This window comes from Plectropomus leopardus, chromosome 3 (genome assembly GCF_026936395.1).
Source record: "Plectropomus leopardus strain MGB_pleo_1.0 chromosome 3, ASM2693639v1, whole genome shotgun sequence".
NCBI classification, from domain to species: domain Eukaryota; kingdom Metazoa; phylum Chordata; class Actinopteri; order Perciformes; family Serranidae; genus Plectropomus; species Plectropomus leopardus.
The window spans coordinates 34671930-34684730 of record NC_142178.1 but is presented as its reverse complement, the minus strand read 5'-3'; the positions used below and the strand labels follow the sequence as shown (position 1 = coordinate 34684730).

General features: G+C 37.4%; 1 protein-coding gene across 1 annotated transcript in view; it reads left to right on the top strand.

The window, feature by feature from the left end:
• The first annotated feature begins 5105 nt into the window (after nucleotides 1–5105).
• The window catches only part of LOC121941503 (lysophosphatidic acid receptor 2), a 27636-nt gene continuing 19940 nt past the window's right edge, over nucleotides 5106–12801 (top strand). The window contains exon 1 of the mRNA XM_042484307.2: nucleotides 5106–5518. The gene's annotated coding sequence lies outside the window, so the exon portion shown is untranslated. The remainder of the gene's footprint in view (nucleotides 5519–12801) is intronic.

Below are 12801 nucleotides of genomic sequence, written 5' to 3'. Positions count from 1 at the left end.
CATCAAGGCACTCCCCAAAAATTGATGCCAGATGACAATAAGCAACTCCATATGTGATTTGTGCACACGCAAACACACACGGTCACAATTCAGACTTGGGAACGTTGCACAAGACCCCTCATGAGTCTGACAAAAACACACACTTGCTGACACACTCTGCTGCTCACACGCAACGTGTTTTACGGTGCACATGTGGGAGGTGATCTGGCTGTCATTTGCTTGTTGACTGGGCCTTCCCTCTCTGTCTCTGCCAATTCACCACACACTGGCTGAAAATGTTTGCGCCGTCCTCAATAAATCACTCCGAGGCACTTCTGCTCATCCTCCAGAGTTTTCTTAGGATCCACAGTCCATTTCCTTTTCCTCCCTTTTCTCCTTCCTGTTCTAAAATAGAGCTTCCTTTTTGTCTGTTATGATTTTTTTGAAATAACCTTTGGGATTTTTTTTTTTTTTTTTTTTTTGCATTGTTATTTCATTATGACCCTCTGGTTACAAAAATAGCACCAATGAGCTATTTATGCAGCAGTTGCTCCAAAACTTTTGGGTTTAGGATCAGCCACAGGGGCTGCAAGATACATTAAAGGCCTTTATGTGGACTGACTTTACAGGGAGAGGAAACAGAACTTGGAAAAAAAAAAACTATCCCACCAAAGAATAATCAGTAGCTGCTCTTAAAATCTTAGTCATATTATGCCAGTTCCAATAGAGTTGTGCAGGAATGAGTCGTAAAACCCAGAAATGAGTTTCTTCCCTGTTCCCTTATCTCAAAGTCATTGGGTTTTATTTCTTTTTTTTTTTTTTTTTTGTGGGTTAGATGTGGTTTATTATCCCTTTGAACCCTTTATTGACTTAATATTTCTTGTGCTGCGTCCAGGTGCCTTTCGCAAGCTATTTAACCATGTCAAACATGTTTTTTAAACACAGGGAAATAATACAAAGAAATTAGTAATATGTGATGAGAAAATTACCTGAAAATAGGTTTCAAAAAACTATCAAAAAACTAGAAAAAAATTAAAACATTAAAACATTTTTAAAGTATCTATGATTATTATAATAATATATTAAAAATGATTATACAGGGAAAAATCTGTTGACTTTTTCTTTCTTTTTTTCTTTTTTGCTCATGTTAGCTAATGTTGATGTAAAATTTTACTAATCTTGCTCATTTTTGGCTATGTCTTGTTTAACTTTTGTATTGCTTTTTCTCCATGTTTGCATACGTTTTTTAAAGAGAGTAATGTTCTCTCTTTTAACTCTGAGGGAATTTCGTTAAATTTGGCTCAGAAGTTCTCTTGGACTCAGTGATGAACTGATTAAAATTTGATGGTCAAAGATCAAGGTCACTATGTCCTGGTCTGTCTCCCTCTTGTGAATATGATATCTTAAGAACACCTTGAGGGAGTTTTTTCACATAAGGCACAAACGTCCACTTAGATTCAACAATGTAATTATTAGAATTTGGTGGTCAAAGGTCAAGGTCACGGTGACCTTACATCTGTTTCATTCTTGTGAATGTGATATCTCAAATATGCCTGCAGGGAATTTTCTCGTGGCATACTGTTTCATGTGTATTTCTTGTGTTGGAGAAGCTCACACAGACCCAACCGTAACCCATATTTATAGTTTTGCAACAACTGATTTAAAGATATTCCAAAGACCTTTGCATGAGTCTGACATCGTTCTCAAACACAGGATTACAATAAGTTTTGGGACGCTGAGATGGCAAAACTGCGGGTCATCTCATGTCAAACAAAAAGGAAACAATATGAAGTAGTGCAAAACCAAGCAATATTTCCCCATTTTAAACCGGTCTGACCAGGCCTTAATGCTCTCAGTTCAAAACCATCATTGATCCTAGAAAATCATCACAGGTGTCACAACAATTTTTTCCCATGTTGCCATCAACTCTGAATGAGTTTTATTGATCGATTGGTGGACAAAGCCTGCTGTTTAATGGTCACTCATACAAAGAAAACTACATCCGATATAATTCTTGCTGCAATTTTACACCTCAGATATAACAATACATCGCTCTGGCCTGCCGGTAACCCTGGCATGGTGGGTATTATTGCCTAACGTGAAAGATTTATTTAGGCAGTTGCAGTCAGAAACAGGTGTGGAGGGCATGGAGGGCAGTCAGCATCTTTGTCGCCATGGCGACAGCTAATGCAGCCTCCAGGCAGCTGTTTGTGACGTTGAGAGGAAATCAGAGAATGGAGAGGCCTCCATACGTGGAAACTATGACCGTTGAAACACACACTTCGACTACCCACTGTGACACGCAACCCGCCTAATAAGGAAAGCAGATTGTACATGTTATATAAACACGCCTGTCACATTTCTCACGCGCTAACCTCCACACGCTCGGCCATTCATGTAAACAGGAAAGAGTACCCACTTTTTCCTCGTGCCTCTTCACTCTCGCTCAATCTCTAATTGCTGTGCAATCTTCCTGTTATTTCCTCCTTATCTTTTTTCCTGCTTTCCTCCACTCATTTTCATTATGAGTCAGTTTGCATTTGTGATAGAGTTCCATAAAAAAATATTGCAGCAATCTCAAGTGCAAACAGCTCATGCAAAACCACAGGATCATCCCCTGTGGTCCTCTATCAAGCTGAGGTAGAAGAGCAAATATAATCGTCTCTGTGACTGGAGTCTGCCCTCTCACTGGGGTGGTGAACTGGGCTGCCTGCGGGCCTCGTGCCCTCGTCTTGTGAATAAAAGATGAGCCTAACAGCCTATTGTTGCTGGAGGTTGGTGGTGTCGTTTCTATGGCTGCTATTGTCATTATTGTATTGTAGTGGAGGAGGATTTGGTTGTGATGAGGATGAAGACGGGGTCAGGAGGTCTGATCCACAAAAAAAATGTTTTGGAGTTAAATTGTTTATCTTGGTATAAAACTATTATAATCTGAAGGAATGGGTATGTCTTTAAAGTAACAATTATGTGGTTATGTGGTTGTAATACTGGCTCAAAGTAACAGAGGTTGGATTGAGTAATTGTTTTGCAAGTCACAAGTCTCAAGTCTTTGCAGTCATGTCTCGAGTTCAGTCCAAAGTTAAGTCTGACAAGTCCCAAGTTAAGTCCCAAGTCCTTACTTTGGGTTCCAAGTCCTTTGACAACAACCTATAGAGCGAGAATGCTGACATATAGCTGATGTGCTTTTCTTACAATCACAATTTAAACACATCAATATGCACACAACATTTTATAAACTGGAAGGATTTAAACCGTGAAATGGATTAGTTAAGCTATACCAAATGGAAAGCAGAAACTCCAGCTGCTCGAATATAATAGATGCATAGAAAAAAAACCCCAACTATATTACAGTTCAGAGGTAAGGGTACTTCACATGGTTATTTTTATACTTTGGACTTCCTACTTACCCATCTTTCAAGATTCTCATAAAGCACTAATGGCACATTAAACTATTTCAGGCATTTCCCCCCATTCAACAGCGAACCACTGAAAGGTGACAGGAAACATGAGAGAGATCTTGCAACAAAGGACCACAGCTGGCGTTTAACCAAGGATGCTGCAACTGTGCTTTTGTCAGACGTTTTAACCACAACCACAATCTGTGCTCCTATGTAGGACAGGAGGCGGGGCCTTTTTCATATCTATACAGGGACCCATTGTCTTTCTGTCCGGCCATTACCTGTTAGCTATTTATGTTATATTTTACACTTTATAATTAGCCAGTTCTTATATTTTGATCCTTATGGTTTTCTAGATATTTAGTTTATATTTGCTATGTAGTGTATTTTATATTTACATTTGCTTTTCTGCTATTTTAGTCCTTGTATATTGCACGCTCTGTGTCTGCAATCCTCTAACTTTGTATTGCAACTGCAGCACAGCAATTTCCCTCAGGATGAATAAAGTTTTACCAATCTAATGTTATCCTATTTACCTGACCTACATGATTTTAATGAATTCACTTGAGGGGAAAAATAAATCAGCTTTTCTTAGTTACTGAGATTCATATCCCAGAATGCATAGCAAAGTTTTCATAAACTGGAAAACAAATCTGCTATTGTTTTCTGAATTAATAAGATAATAATCATGTTAATTAAAAAAAAAAGAACATTTTTTTCCCATTAGAATATTTTGGCAGCATTTTTAGATAATTGTCTTTTTAATTCAGAAAAACTGGGCAAATTTTTTTCTGAATTTAATTCATTATGCTTCAGACAAACAAGTCACGTTGTTAGGCCTATTTTACAATCAGCCCAGGATCTAAATATATAGGCTATATATATTGTTTGAAAGTAAGAAAAGGCCATTCATATTTGCACTTGAATAGACATGCATAGTTTCATTTCACCACTGTTTGGTGAATGAAAAAAAAAAAAAAGCAATGAGCAATGAAAGAATAAATGACCCAGAGATTAGCAAGAAATTAGTTAAAATGACATGTAATTCAATTCAATTCATTTCAGTTCAAAACTTTATTAAACTCAGTGGCACGGAGAAAATAAAAAGGAAATAATATATATATAAACATACAACAGTGAATCAGGCATTTACCTGATTCTTTTAAAAGAAAAAAAAGGGAAAAGTGAAACAAATAAAAAAACACTAGGAAGTTATCTGGGGAAAGTGCTGAAAAAATTTATTTAAATTTAAATTAAATTCTGTAACATAATAATGTTTTTGAAATAAACAGCTTCAATTTGTTTGGATGTCAAATGTTTAAAAACTTGCAAACTTGCATTTGAAAGCAACACAAGTTAAAACTGAGGTTTCAAAATGATTAAAGCAGGTGCCTGAATGCACAAAAAAGAATCAGAATAGAAAACGTGTCTGCCAAATAAATACAAAAAAAAATTCTGAAAGCAATAACATACCCCCCCCCCCGAAAAAAACAAACAAACAAAAAAAAAAGTGAGGTCTGGGCTAATCCCCCAGCGTCCTCTAATCCTACAAACGCCCCTGGCACTAATTTACAGCGAATTTAGGGGCATGAATAATCAACCTCCCACCAAATGTAAACCCGCCTGAACAACAGCCCCGCCCACACCATCAATCACTCCAGCTCCACTCTCATTGGCTGTTCCGCCCTACGTCAGCTCACAGGGGGGTAGCTGGGGGCGTGTATCAGTCCTGCAGGTTTGCGGGAGCAGCAGACTATCCCGCTCCTTTGTGAAGGAGAGGCGGCAGCAGCAGCTCAGAGCCGTGCCGCACCCTTTCTGCTCTTCCTGGGACTCACCGCGCGGATCACTCCGCACAGGTAACCGCTCAAACTACCGGAAGCAGAGGACAAATCCAGGTGACGGAGACAATTCAAAAAGTTTGTGCTGCACGAGGAGAAAACTGGAATGGAGCCTCGATAGAAAGACATAAAGTAACATCAACTTACTTTTTATTTTTGACGCATTATTTTTTTTTTTACACCTTGTGCTCGGAGGGCGTTAGAAGTGCGCAGGAGCGGCTTCAGGTACGACTGCACTCTGTTTTTCTCCTGGACGAGGACCTGGATTTACTTGATAAACGAGTTCATAGACGAAAGCAAAGGGTGAGTTGACATGTCTCTCCTCTTTAGGCTGGATGTATTGATTTCCTGTGTGTAAAATGCTTCTATTTTGAGTGTGAATTGCGTGCTTTGGAGGAAGACGCGGACTTGTTTGTGTGTTTTATTGTTCGGGGCGCAGTGAGCGTGCTGAGGCATCTGCACCGTCTCACAGCAGTCTGGAGTTCATTACAGTCTCAACACCCTCATCACTGCCAGTTTGACCATGCCATTTTGTCATTTATCTCATCCTCCTTACAAAAAACAGTGTCATCTGTCTTTCTTTCAATATGATGTTTCATTTTCTGAGTCCTCCCCCCTGGATCTGTCTGGGTGTAACCACAGCACACTGTATCCTGCAGATTGCACAAATAAAGTATGAGTAGTTCATTTGTGCCTTAATGGTTCCAGGCAAGATAGACAAATATAATTTGCTTTTACAGTACAGGTGTTACCAGTTCTTTTTTCCTTTATGGGCAATCTAATGCAATCCAGTGCAGAACAGCCCTGCGATAAATCATGGTGAAGGTCATGGTGTTCAGGTATTGTTGACATTGTGTCACAGTGTTGACTCACCTTTATGGCAGTTTTTTCCACCTTTTACAGTATATGCTGACGGTGTTGTGTTTGACTGCAGGAAATTCCAATGCTACTCTTTTTTTGACATTTACATTTATTCATTTTCTTAATTTTTATTTTTAAATTTATTTCATCTTTTTAGTTTTTGTTTTATCTATTTTATTTCCTCTTATTTGTGGCATGATTGCTTTTATTGTTTCCGTTGTTGTTTTTGGTCTATTTCTCTGTATAATTTTATATTGACGTTATGCGCCCTGCATTATTTGTTTTCTGGTTTTAATTTGATCCTAACTCTACCCTAGTTTTTTCTTGCTTGTGCTTAATAGGATTGCTGTTGTTGTATCACCGTCTATGCATCTCATTTCTGCTTTGCTTTGTTTGTCAAAGCACTTTGTAGAGTCTGTTTCAAAGGTGCAATATAAATACAATTATGGTTATTATATTATTGTTATAATGGGGCAGATATTAAAAAAAAGAAATGTATGATTATTTTCATTATCAATTGAGCTGTTTTTTTTTTTAATTAATTGATCAATCATGTAGTCCAGCAGAAAATGGCAGTAAATAGCTTATCACAGTTTCCTAGAGCCCAAATTAATTTCTATAAATATCATTTTTATCTAAGTCTAGTAGTAAAAAATACAAAGACATTCATCTTACTGTCAAAAAATAGAGATTAGTCACAAATAAAAACACATTTGTGTTTTTGATTAATAAATTAAACTCTTAATTAATTAATGGAAATAGGCAACTAATTATTTCAGTCCTACATCCCTTACAATATCCACAAAATAATGTTCAATACATTGCCACTGCACTGTAAAAAATAAAGTAATTGTGTTAACATAAAAAATAAGTTGACTGGATTTGAGAAGACAAGTTGAGTTAATTTTGTTATGTTTCAAGTTGTCTTCTCAAATTCAGTCAATTTGACAAATTTAAGGCAGCTTAGCCTCTAGCTTTTTTTTAAAAATGAAGTTGAAACAAATATATTATTTCTACAGTGTAGAGCTGGGTATTAAACCTCAAAAAATGTTTTAAGTATTGACCAAAATCTGTCAGAAACACTTTATAAAAAAGTACCCAAACTACCAAAAGTAGGTTTTAAATGTCTGGTCTGGTTTGTAAATTAATGTATCTTCAGATAGTTTCTGATTTAAATCAAAATGTGTCCTGTTGTAGATGGTTTTTGATCAGGTTAGGTTATTGTGTGGCTGCTTGCAGTTAGACAACATTCAGCAATTAGAATCTGCATCAGCATGTTGAACTGGTGTTGGAGACTGCAGAGCCCGTTGATGAATTAAATCACTCTGTGCAGCTCAGCACAGAAGCGAAATGAAAGTGAAGAGAGCAAATAAACCGCAAGTCAAGAGGGAGTTTGATTAAAATAAACTTGTTGTCATAAGTAAGATTATTTTTTTAAACTACTTAAAGTCATGGAAATTATGTAGAATATTGTGGGAAGTCACAGTAAAAAAAATTAAATTCATTGGTTGAAAAGTGCAGAAATTCTAGTATATTCTTAAACACACACTGTGTAGTTTACTCTCTCTGAGCCTTCAGGTGTCCTTTTTAAAGAGAGAGACAAAGACCGCACTAAGCAGATTTCCGTGAACCCTCAAATTGCACAAATTAAAATTGCTAATATAAAATATGACTAATGGAAGGACATTAATTAAAATTTCTTATTTATCTCAACCAATTTTTTTCACAAGCATGAGGTGGTATTTGAGGTGACTCGAAAAAGTCATATTTCGCAATTAATTATTATTAAGCATACATGTTGCTATGGCTATGCACTGGTCGCTAGGTACCGGCCCCCGCTGGCATGATGCAGCAGGCGCTACAAGAGGTGTTATTGCATCAAATAACTCATCAAAAGTTGAACAGATCAGAAATTTTGAATCCACGATTCATCTGTGAATTCGTGGGCTATCACCTCCCAGAAATCCCTCATACGTGGATGCTCCCATGTAAAAGATGCTTGCCTTTCCATGATCACTCCCAAAACACGCCTACGTCGCCTTTGATTGGAAACAGTGACGGTTAGTGCGGTGGCTGCAATAGAAATAAACCTGCTAATGTTTTGAACATCCATCGCCATGCTTCTTTGAATGTTATCGCTACAGGAGAAGTCGCATAACATCTCTTAATGGAAACTAAGTCGTCTCACAATCTTGTTTTATCGACATTTAGAAAATATCACTGAAGTTTTGCGCACATCTTTAATGGAACCCTGCCTACTGGTAGATCAATCACATTGGTTTCCTTGTGTGGAAGTGTCTGCATGCATCTGTGTGATAAAACAGCCAAAGTTAATCATGATGCAGGTGACACCTAGTCAGTCCCACCAGTTGCATGTCCATGCTCCACAGCTGGATTGAAATGTTTATACGTCAGTTAAAAGTATTGCAAACGGAGACATGGAGGTGATGAGCAGAAGATCACATTTTACCTGGATTTAGGTCACAAAAAACACCACCTCTGTAGCAGTATTTGCTTCAGGCACAGATGTGTGTGTGGGTGGTGTAAATCCTCTCTGTTTCTGGCTGAAGTTGGTGTGCTAAGGCTTAACTTTCAGAGAGAAGGGAGGAGGGAACAGAAGAGACTCGGGTGTGGCTGCCCTGGTAATTACCGGGTTGCATTCAAACTGGTGTTTACTGATTCAGCTCAGTCCATTCACACACAAACAGACATGTGATGCATGAAAACACACAGTCATGCAAATGCAGTCGTCTCAGAGCCACACAGAGTGGAAGCAGGAGGAGTCCCGAGTCAGGGGAGCACATGCTTTGTCAGTTTCTTTGGGAGGGGAAACTCTGTGAGGTCAAGTTTAGGAATGTACCTAAAGTTTTAATGAGCCGTGCCGGGAATGCTATAATTAGACACAACTTTACTCTAACGTTGATACATCATATCTCTTTAAAATGTGGTGTTTTATTCGTGTTTTTAGTGTGATACGTTCTAATAAGTTCTGTATATTACCTGGATATGTGGAGCTATCATAAAAAAAGACAACAAAAAGAACAAATGACAACAAAGCAGTCCATGAATTACTTCATCTTGTGAAGGGCTCATTGGATGGATGATGGTAGGATTTGTGAAAAAATTAAATTGCCTTTATTTTACATGGCAATATACTGTAAATTAACCTGTTAAAACCTGAGCAGTTTGGTTTGATTTCTTTCAAAAACATGGGAAGAGGGCACTGAGCAACTTAACACAAAAGTACCCTAAAATTAGCAAGAAATTAGTAAAAAGTTACAAAAAATGACCTGAAAATTACATTTAACAACTTTAAACATGTAATTAAGCGAATAATAAATGTAGTTTTCTGGATATTTTCCCTCATTTTTAATTGTATCTAATAATATAATAAAATATATTATATATTTTAATAATATAATAAAATGGCTGATTGTCCTTGTCACCTTTTACTAATTGTATGCAGTTTGCAGGATGTTTTTTTGACAAGTTGCTGTTTTTGAAAGAAATCAAACCAGTTTTCTCTGGTTTCAGATGGTGAAACCATCACTAAAGGCGCTGAATGCAGCACAAGAAAAACTGGCATTGATCCGGGTTGTAAAGGGTTAAATAGACCAACATGCTGCAAACCCACAGGTCCTCATCGGAGTCATAGTCTGTAGCTACATGCAAATCCTACAGTGTGTCTTGGATTGTTTTTGAAGGAGATTGCATTTTTTTTACTTTTTATATGTGATTGAGAATCCACTTCATCCATGCACCACCACAAAGACCCAGCAGTGCTTCTACGCCTTTGTCTTTGTCTGTCCTTTCTCCATTTCCTTTCAGAGGTCTGTAGAAATGGTGACATTCTGGAAAGTTGTAGAGGTAGATAGGTCTCATGTCTGTACACTAAATTGAAGCATGCAGCCAGATACCTTGGAAGAAAACTTCAATTGTTTGATTTGTTTTATGGGAGTTTATGTGGTGAACTATTTCTTTACTGCAACCAGTAACTTACTGTAGCCTCCACTGGATGCCAGTCAACAGCTCAGAGTCACTTTTTGTGCAGATTTCACAATGTTGATATAACATGCAAATGAATGATCTATAGAGATGCTGATAGGCAGATTTTGTTTTCTTTGGACCAGAAATGGGTATTGTTAGGATGCTCTTGATACAGATATTGATACCGATACTACTCACTATGGGACAATCTACGTTTTTATCACTGCTAAAGAAAAACAAAAGTTAATTGTGGTGAATTACCATTATTTGCATAATCGTCAATATTGCATCCAGCACCTAAAGAGACTGCGGCAATACAAACAATAAAACAGACTCTAAAAACAAGCTGCGTATGCACTGAACTCAGAAAATGCAAAGATCTTATAGAAGCATGGGCATATTTCATATTTAACGATATGATGCCATTTCAAATAATGGCTTCTTAAGATTGTGTTATTGTTTGCTATGATGCTTTGATGCTCACTAAAAAAGGATTTATCCTATGCAATAGAAAGTATAATTTTAAGACTTTTAAATTATGATGATTATGTGGATAATAACGTCAGTGACAGTTATTTTTGGGAGGATAATGAGACATGACATTCTCATATCATCCCTGAATCTGAATGATGTAAAATGTATGTAATTTGCTTTCAGAATCATTGAAAAATAGGCAGTTTTCTGTGCTGTGAAATGCTGGGGGCGTATCTGCTGACGTCTTATTATTATTTTGTAGTCCTGTCTGAAACCATATTATTACAATTACAATTTTTGCTACCTTTGTCTGTGTGCTGTGTGGGACTGGGCAGGTTGTGTGCAGCTGTGAGCATGCAATGAGAGCAGGGTTTCTATACAGGATTTGGTTGTTTCCACATCCGGTGATTGCAGCTGCACGTGTCTGAAACCTATTGCTGCAAAATCTATGTCTGGTTTCGTGCATGTTTGAGACAAATTATCACTGAAAACTGACATTTCTAAAGGTGCACACCCATGAGAGTAGGGCTGCACCTAAAGATTATTTTTTTAATTGATCTAACTATTTTTTTTTATTACTCAATAAATATAACAACAAATTTAATGAAAATAATGTTTTAAAACTTGTCATGCACTGCAGGGCATTATTCCCCAACAAAAAAATAGCCCAGTCTTAACTGGTAATCTGTGTTTTACAGTCTCAAAAGTCTCTCCAAAATAAAATTAATGCAAGAGCTTGTTCCATTCAAGTAAAGGGAATGTAGTGTAATCTACATTTAGCAATCCAACAGCAAAATAAATGAGACTTTGTACAATTTAAGTCACACAAAACAGTTACTCTGTGTTACAGTAACAAACCTCAAATCTAGCAGTCCAACAAAACATCTTACAGTAAAATTAGTGCAATTTGAATAACACTATAACTTTTCTCTAACACAATAATATTAACTCGTCCATTATTTCTGCATCAAAATAGTCCAGCCTTAAGAGTGCTGTATTTTCATATTTATAAGCACATATTCCGCTCATTTATGAAGTTGTACAAGCTCCTGCACAGATTACAACCCTGTCCTGTAAATGTTTCAAAATAAAATGCATTGTATCAGCAACTGATGGCATTCTTTCCACAGAAACAAAGTCAGATAGTTTTTGTTGTGAAAGGGAAGCAAGGAAGTTGCGGTAAAACAAACATCTTTGTATTTTGTCATCTCTGTGACAGAGAGACTTTAAACTGCAGTATAAAGTGGTATAGAGTCAACAAAGGCGAGCGTCACGCATAAAAAACGGCGAGGCACCGTTTCTGTGGATGTGCTGCAGCTGACACGCAGCTCAGACGCGCCTGACAAGCAGAGCATTGGGCATTTTTTATTGCGCCAAATACATACAGAATACTGAGTCTTTCAAAACTGATTGACATGAAGTCGGTGTTAATCCGAATTGCATCGGTGCACCTTTATAGCTTCACTGAAGTCATAAAGTGAAGCTTGTGTCTTGATCTTTTATATGGACTGAAGTAGGGCAGTTAGACATGTGTCGCACTTCTACGAACTACTGCTTTGTTGGTTTGTGACCTTTGATTCAGAAGTCACAAATTCAAATTCGCTTCACTGCTTTGTAATTGCTTAAATTGTTTGTTTGAACAATACACTTCAAACAGATTATCAAAGGTTTTAGCCTCCAGGTTTCACACTGAAAAGCAGATATTGTTCAGTCAACTACACTTAACTGTTGGCTGATGATAAAAGCATGTGGGTTGACTTGACTATTGATGAACTAAAAAAAATCTTAACGTCAGTTAGCAAAATAAGCCAAAGTTTCCAAAGACTACGGGGGAAAGTCAGACTGAAATGTAGTTCTTGATTATCATGTTTAAATCTGCTGCGTCAAGTTTAAAGTTTAAGAGCTATAGCATGTGCAGCTGTCACGTCACAAACAACAGTGATAAAAAGCCCAAACAGATATCTCACATTTACTTGCGCAATCACTTTATGTCATTTTCTGCTCTCAGCTCTCGACTCAATCGAAACAAAATACTCCTCAAATGTGGATGTGGCTGGCACGCGATCGATTATTTATCAGTGTCAAACGATGCCATAAACACGTCCTTTGACTTGTTTTCTGTGAACACTCTCAGAGTCTGAAGCAGAAAGCCTAAGTTAACAGACACAGTTGATATTCATGTTCGTGGTACCTGTTAGCCCCGACTGAGGCTGCAGGTTTGTCGAGCCCCCTCAGTCAAAGAGAGCCAGGCTCTGTTGAACTTA